Source organism: Megascapheus bottae, chromosome 8 (assembly GCF_031878675.1).
Source record: "Megascapheus bottae isolate mThoBot1 chromosome 8, mThoBot2.hap1, whole genome shotgun sequence".
Classification (NCBI taxonomy): domain Eukaryota; kingdom Metazoa; phylum Chordata; class Mammalia; order Rodentia; family Geomyidae; genus Megascapheus; species Megascapheus bottae.
In genome coordinates, this window is record NC_143516.1 from 652,456 (window position 1) to 660,302 (window position 7,847).

A 7,847-nucleotide genomic window follows, 5' to 3' on the forward strand; every position below is an offset into this window, starting at 1 on the left:
GGCAGAAGTCCTCCCCCCTCAGAGTGGTCCTTGCCTCAAACAAATGTCTCCCCTGTGCTCTAATTGTATTAAGTTCTTTTTTTAAAGAAGCTTTTCAATGTACTTGCCTTGGATTTTGAATTTAGCGTCTGACCCCAGAGAGTCACTTGGTATGTCCCTGCAGGTGGGTGTGCTGACCTCTGAAGGACACTGTGGACCTGGGCTGGCGGTGACGGCGCCGCCCTCCGGGCCAGCCCCGGGCCAGCCCCGGGCCGAGACGCGGAACTGCAGTTGTAGCTAGCTGGAAAGTGTGCTGAGTGCCAGAGTGAACTCTGACAGAGTGAAAATTCAAGACTCTTAACTAACGTCTGACGGCGCCTCACATCCGGCCACACATCCGGACAGAGGGATTCTAACGCTGGAAGCCCAGGCCGGCAGATGCTCTCAGCTCCCAGGCCTAGGGCTTCTGGCTGTGAGCATTGACGGTGGATGGAAGACATTAGCCCATTGTCTTCTCCATGCAGACCCCAGATCTATGCTTCCAGCGTTGGACCTAGAGGTGGCGTCGAGGCTCCATACCTCTGCTCCACACGTCAGCTGGCCTGCACGCAGCCACGTAAGGAAAGACAGCATCCCACGATCGCACAGCTCGGCTGGGAGAGGCCACGTGACCCAGCCGTCCACGGGGCATTCCTCAGCAGGGAGCTCATGCTGAGATCTTCTGATACCTCTCTTGGCTCTGAGATTCTCCTGTTTGGAAAAGCAAAACACTGCATCTTGAGTGATGCTTGTGGAAAGCCAGCCACACAGGAGAGCTGAACCCCACCTCCCCAGGATGGAGTCCTAACCCAGACAGGGACTGGCCTCCGGCCCTCGGCCCCGGGGCCTGGCCCTCACTCTGCTCCCATCCCAGCAGCTCAGGGGGCCCAAGCCCGGGCCTGCGGTACGGTGGGGAGTGAATGTTTCCTGTTTAAAGCTAAATTGCAAACTCAGCGTGAAGAAGTTTGAAACTCCGAGGACAGCAGTCAGAATGGGAACTCTTGGCTCCTGGAAAGTGGACGTGAGGTGGAATTCTGCAGCACAGGTGCTTCCTTCTCCTTTCGTCTCCTTTTCCCACGAAAATTACACGGCTACAAACCCCAGGAATTATGTCGGCACTGATCACCAAAGGCCATGGTTGAGCCAGTGTGTTCTGGGAGAGGGTTAAGGGGGAGAGATGACATGTAGTCTTGGAGCCTGGCCACGCCGTCAACACACGTGGCAGTGGAGCTGAGTGACAAGGGGGAGTGTTGGAGTAAAACTAATCCTGGCCACGAGAATCATCGTGCATACCAGGGCAGCCGGCGGTGCTGAGAGCCCGTCACGGGGGCTGGCTTGAGCGGCTCCCGCCGTCAGAAGGGCCAAGACACCAGCGCTTCATGGAGCGCATCTCACGCGAGACGTGGCAGGGGCCGGATGTTGAGCCCATACACGTGTCGCAGCCTGTGTGTGAGCAGACACGTTCATACACGTGTGTGCACACACATCCCATGTGCCACATAGAAAAGAACCTTTGAAAACCATTCTACTCAACATCATTAGAAAAACAACCATCAAATGTTCCCAACGTTCTCACAGAAACAGCGTAATTCAAAACAGCTCAACTATGCAAATCTGGCTGCTGTGTCTCTCCACAGTCATAAATTCTGGAGCCGGAGGAGCAACATGGTCAGATAGGAGGCGAAGGCCCTGCAGCTGCCGGCAGCTGGGGCGTTCAGGAGTGAAGGCTCGGAAAGCGCAGGGCTGGAAGGTTTTGGGAGGCATCCTCAGGAGCCGTCGGGCATCGCCAGGGTGCAACAGGAAGTAGAAGCCCATTCATGGCTGGGAGGGTTCCTGACAGACTGCCCTGTGGCAGGGCACATGGCTCCCTCGCCTCTGTGAGGACCGTCTCGTAGTCACTCAACACGCGCCACCATCCGGTCACCTGAAAAGGTGTGTAACAAGGCTTTGATTTGGGTCCTCACGAATAGCTACTGATTTTTGTCCTCCTGTTGCAAACAATTGTGAAATGAGACCAATGCTTGATTACTGACATTTAATATCAAAGTCTTCCATAGGTTAATAATAACCTTGAAAAATTCCAGAGCAACAGCACCACAAAACAACAAAAATGCAGCGCCAAAGCTGCACCTAGGGGCTAAAAGCACAGTCCAAGTGGTAGAGTGTGTACTTAGCATGAGCCATGACTTCAGATCCGAAATACAGGCCTGAAATAATAATGATAATGGTAAAAGCTGGAGGTGTGGCTCATGTAGTAGAGTCCTGTATAGCAAACAGGAGGCCCAAGCTTCAACCCCAGGGTCTGCCCTGAACCGCAGCTGTATGGAATAAACTTCTCAATGAAAGTGGAATAGACCTGGGCGGCTTGGTGAGTCTGTTCGAAATACTCATGGCCTTGAGCACGTCCAGAGCCAGGGATGCCAGAGAACACAGGTGACGATTGCATTTCAGGCTGCAAGAACAAAACTACTGAAACAATGGGATACGTTTGGCTTAGTTTAGAATTCAGTACATCATGACAACGCTAGTCTTACTCCACAAATGGAGGGGCTCCCCACCAAAGAATGGATTTATAGTGTTTGTAGCCTACTATCATCTTGTCAACTGTCAGAAGCAGTGTGAAGACAGTTGAAACAGGACGCCCGCTGACCACAGACCCCTCCCACTGACCAACCAGAGGTCCTCTTAGAGGAGGCAGTGCACTTAGAGACAACTGGCCTGGGGGGAGGGGGTAGGAAGGGAAGGCGGTCTGGGGTACAGGCGGGGAAGGTGGGTCTTGGGGTACAGGTGGGAAAGGCGGTCTGGGGTAGAGGTGGGGAAGGCGGGTCTGGGGTGCAGGTGGGGAAGGCGGGTCTGGGGTGCAGGTGGGGAAGGCGGGACTGGGGTGCAGGTGGGGAAGGCGGGTCTGGGGTGCAGGTGGGGAAGACGGGTCTGGGGTGCAGGTGGGGAAGGCGGGCCTGGGGTGCAGGTGGGGAAGGCGGGACTGGGGTGCAGGTGGGGAAGGCGGGTCTGGGGTACAGGTGGGGAACACGGGTCTGGGGTACAGGTGGGGAAGGCGGGTCTGGGGTGCAGGTGGGGAAGGCGGGTCTGGGGTACAGGTGGGGAAGGCGGTCTGGGGTACAGGTGGGGAAGGCGGGTCTGGGGTGCAGGTGGGGAAGGTGGGTCTTGGGGTAGAGGTGGGGAAGGCGGGTCTGGGGTACAGGTGGGGAAGGCGGGTCTGGGGTACAGGTGGGGAAGGCGGGTCTGGGGTACAGGTGGGGAAGGCGGGTCTGGGGTACAGGTGGGGAAGGCGGGTCTGGGGTGCAGGTGGGGAAAGTGGGTCTGGGGTGCAGGTGGGGAAGGTGGGTCTGGGGTACAGGTGGGGAAGGCGGGACTGGGGTGCAGGTGGGTCTGGGGTACAGGTGGGGAAGGCGGGTCTGGGGTGCAGGTGGGGAAGGCGGGTCTGGGGTACAGGTGGGGAAGGCGGTCTTGGGATACAGGTGGGGAAGGCGGGTCTGGGGTACAGGTGGGGAAGGTGGGTCTGGGGTACAGGTGGGGAAGGTGGGTCTGGGGTGCAGGTGGGGAAGACGGGTCTGGGGTGCAGGTGGGGAAGGCGGGTCTGGGGTACAGGTGGGGAAGGCGGTCTGGGGTACAGGTGGGGAAGGCGGGTCTGGGGTGCAGGTGGGGAAGGTGGGTCTTGGGGTAGAGGTGGGGAAGGCGGGTCTGGGGTACAGGTGGGGAAGGCGGGTCTGGGGTACAGGTGGGGAAGGTGGGTCTGGGGTACAGGTGGGGAAGGCGGGTCTGGGGTACAGGTGGGGAAGGCGGGTCTGGGGTACAGGTGGGGAAGGCGGGTCTGGGGTGCAGGTGGGGAAAGTGGGTCTGGGGTGCAGGTGGGGAAGGTGGGTCTGGGGTACAGGTGGGGAAGGCGGGACTGGGGTGCAGGTGGGTCTGGGGTACAGGTGGGGAAGGCGGGTCTGGGGTGCAGGTGGGGAAGGCGGGTCTGGGGTACAGGTGGGGAAGGCGGTCTTGGGATATAGGTGGGGAAGGCGGGTCTGGGGTACAGGTGGGGAAGGTGGGTCTGGGGTACAGGTGGGGAAGGTGGGTCTGGGGTGCAGGTGGGGAAGGTGGGTCTGGGGTGCAGGTGGGGAAGACGGGTCTGGGATACAGGTGGGGAAGGCGGGTCTGGGGTACAGGTGGGGAAGGTGGGTCTGGGGTACAGGTGGGGAAGGTGGGTCTGGGGTGCAGGTGGGGAAGGCGGTCTTGGGATACAGGTGGGGAAGGTGGGTCTGGGGTGCAGGTGGGGAAGGCGGTCTGGGGTACAGGTGGGGAAGACGGGTCTGGGGTGCAGGTGGGGAAGGTGGGTCTGGGGTACAGGTGGGGAAGGCGGGACTGGGGTGCAGGTGGGGAAGGCAGGTCTGGGGTACAGGTGGGGAAGGCGGGTCTGGGGTGCAGGTGGGGAAGGCGGGTCTGGGGTACAGGTGGGGAAGGCGGGTCTGGGGTACAGGTGGGGAAGGCGGTCTGGGGTACAGGTGGGGAAGGCGGGTCTGCGGTGCAGGTGGGGAAGGTGGGTCTTGGGGTAGAGGTGGGGAAGGCGGGTGTGGGGTGCAGGTGGGGAAGGCGGGTCTGGGGTACAGGTGGGGAAGGCGGGTCTGGGGTACAGGTGGGGAAGGTGGGTCTGGGGTACAGGTGGGGAAGGCGGGTCTGGGGTGCAGGTGGGGAAGGCGGGTCTGGGGTACAGGTGGGGAAGGCGGGTCTGGGGTACAGGTGGGGAAGGTGGGTCTGGGGTACAGGTGGGGAAGGCGGGTCTGGGGTACAGGTGGGGAAGGCGGGTCTGGGGTACAGGTGGGGAAGGCGGGTCTGGGGTGCAGGTGGGGAAGGTGGGTCTGGGGTGCAGGTGGGGAAGGTGGGTCTGGGGTACAGGTGGGGAAGGCGGGACTGGGGTGCAGGTGGGTCTGGGGTACAGGTGGGGAAGGCGGGTCTGGGGTACAGGTGGGGAAGGTGGGTCTGGGGTGCAGGTGGGGAAGGTGGGTCTGGGGTACAGGTGGGGAAGGCGGGACTGGGGTGCAGGTGGGTCTGGGGTACAGGTGGGGAAGGCGGGTCTGGGGTACAGGTGGGGAAGGCGGGACTGGGGTGCAGGTGGGGAAGGTGGGTCTGGGGTGCAGGTGGGGAAGACGGGTCTGGAGTACAGGTGGGGAAGGCGGTCTTGGGATACAGGTGGGGAAGGCGGGTCTGGGGTACAGGTGGGGAAGGTGGGTCTGGGGTACAGGTGGGGAAGGTGGGTCTGGGGTGCAGGTGGGGAAGGCGGTCTTGGGATACAGGTGGGAGGGCAGGTCTGGGGTGCAGGTGGGGAAGGCAGTCTTGGGATACAGGTGGGGAAGGTGGGTCTGGGGTACAGGTGGGGAAGGCAGTCTTGGGATACAGGTGGGGAAGGTGGGTCTGGGGTGCAGGTGGGGAAGGCAGTCTTGGGATACAGGTGGGGAAGGTGGGTCTGGGGTGCAGGTGGGGAAGGCAGTCTTGGGATACAGGTGGGGAGGGCAGGTCTGGGGTGCAGGTGGGGAAGGCGGGTCTGGGGTACAGGTGGGGAAGGTGGGTCTGGGGTGCAGGTGGGGAAGGCGGGTCTGGGGTACAGGTGGGGAAGGTGGGTCTGGGGTACAGGTGGGGAAGGCAGTCTTGGGATACAGGTGGGGAAGGTGGGTCTGGGGTGCAGGTGGGGAAGGTGGGTCTGGGGTGCAGGTGGGGAAGGCGGGTCTGGGGTACAGGTGGGGAAGGTGGGTCTGGGGTGCAGGTGGGGAAGGCAGTCTTGGGATACAGGTGGGGAAGGTGGGTCTGGGGTGCAGGTGGGGAAGGTGGGTCTGGGGTGCAGGTGGGGAAGGTGGGTCTGGGGTACAGGTGGGGAAGGCAGTCTTGGGGTACAGGTGGGGAAGGCGGGTCTGGGGTACAGGTGGGGAAGGTGGGTCTGGGGTGCAGGTGGGGAAGGCAGTCTTGGGATACAGGTGGGGAAGGCGGTCTGGGGTGCAGGTGGGGAAGGCGGTCTTGGGATACAGGTGGGGAAGGCGGGTCTGGGGTGCAGGTGGGGAAGGCGTGTCTAGCGTGTCCTGGGGAGTCAGGTGGGTTTTTCCTGGAGGTCATTACCATTGGGAAACCATACACATTGTTTTCACAACCCTGTAACCAGCTTAAGATAAAATGAAACCCACCACTTTTCAATGACAGTTAAAAATTCGTACTGAAAATCTGTAAGAGGGGCCGAGAGTTTGACCTCGTGGCAGAGTGCTTGCCTAGCATGCACGAAGACCCGGGTTCGATTCCTTGGTACATCATACATATAAAAAGCCGGAAGTGGTGCTGTGGCTCAAGTGGTAGAGCTGCAGCCTTGAGTTCAAGCCCCAGAACTGGGGGGAAAAAAGCCATAAGAAGGAAGGTAAGACATTGAAAAGGTTTGCCTTGTGAAGATTTGAATAGGCGGTGATGACAGGAAGTTGTCAGAAGCCCAGGGGACAGGCGGGGCCAGCGGTCCCAGATGGTAAGCCAGGCCGAGCTTCTCCCGGGAGATCACTCAGAACCAACCTTGAGCACCCTGGGGGTAAGGACGTTGTTATACACTGCGCATGAAGACGTGTCAAGTAAGTGTAGAAAGGCCATGGACAGAAGGACCAGGGAGAGAATGCAGGAGGCTGGGGACTGGTGGAGATTAGTGCACAGCGGGGCTGCGGAGAGCATGGCTCATGACCTCCGGAAGAGGGGTCTGGAGGCCTTCTCCACCCATGTCACCCTTCTCACCATGTGTGCCGTGAGAGTGAACCATCAGCTACTGCCCGTGGACACGTGAGGTTTTTATGTTCTGTGTGTCTGTGGTGTGCACATTGAAATTTCAAACCCAACTTTATTCCACAAGGAGTCAGCTTCCCTGTCCTCACTCAGGGAGTAGGAAGTGCTTTCGCTCCTGCCCCAGGGCAGTGTGACCGCCGCCGTCTCACAGGAGGGTTCACTCGGGTTCCTGACCTGGCTTTGGAGCTCTCTCGTCTGCGGTGGCCTCCTCTCCATGCCTCACCCCTGGCCCAGCCCTTTTTGTCTCACTGAACTACAAGGCGCTCCTTGTAGCCTTTCCTCGTTTGCCCAGGCATGCCAAGGCTAGCATTCTTTTTTATGTGTCTGTTATTGTAAAAGGGACACGGAGGTAATGAGTACATTTCTTTCTGAGCAGTGTCACCCCTTCCGTAGTTCTCTCAGTTTTTCCTCCCATCCCCATCCATGAGTTACGCAGTCCATTTCAAGGGTCTGGAGAGTGTCGCTGCTGTATTTGTCCCTCCATTTCTGTGCCCCCCACTCCTCCAAACATAAACTTACGTATCTACAAAAGGAACAGAAGTAAAAAATCAGTGACAAGAAAGTGAAAAAAGAAAACTAACCAACCTCTTGTTTCCATTTCTTAAAGCTCATTTTGACAAACGTAGTCAGGTGCATAGCTTCTGAGCATTTGTGACCCTCTCCTAAGACTGTCCTCCTCCGGTCTCTGTGTGACTGTTTAGAGTCCCATATAATTCATCACGTCCAAGTGTAATTTGTTTGTTTGCAGATGCACATTCTAGTTACAACAAATGAGGGGAAAATGCGGACTATGTGTCTTTGGGTCTGGCTTACTTCACATAATATTTTTTTTCAAGTCTTTCCACCTTACAAAGGGAGTGATGTCATTCTTTCTGATGGAAGCATAGAATTCCATTGTGTATAAATACCACATCTTCTTGATCCAGTCTTCTACTGACGGGCATCTGGGTTGGTTCCATATCTTCGCTATGGTAAATGATGCTGCAGTGAACATGGTTGTGCTGATGGTTTTAGTGTAGCCT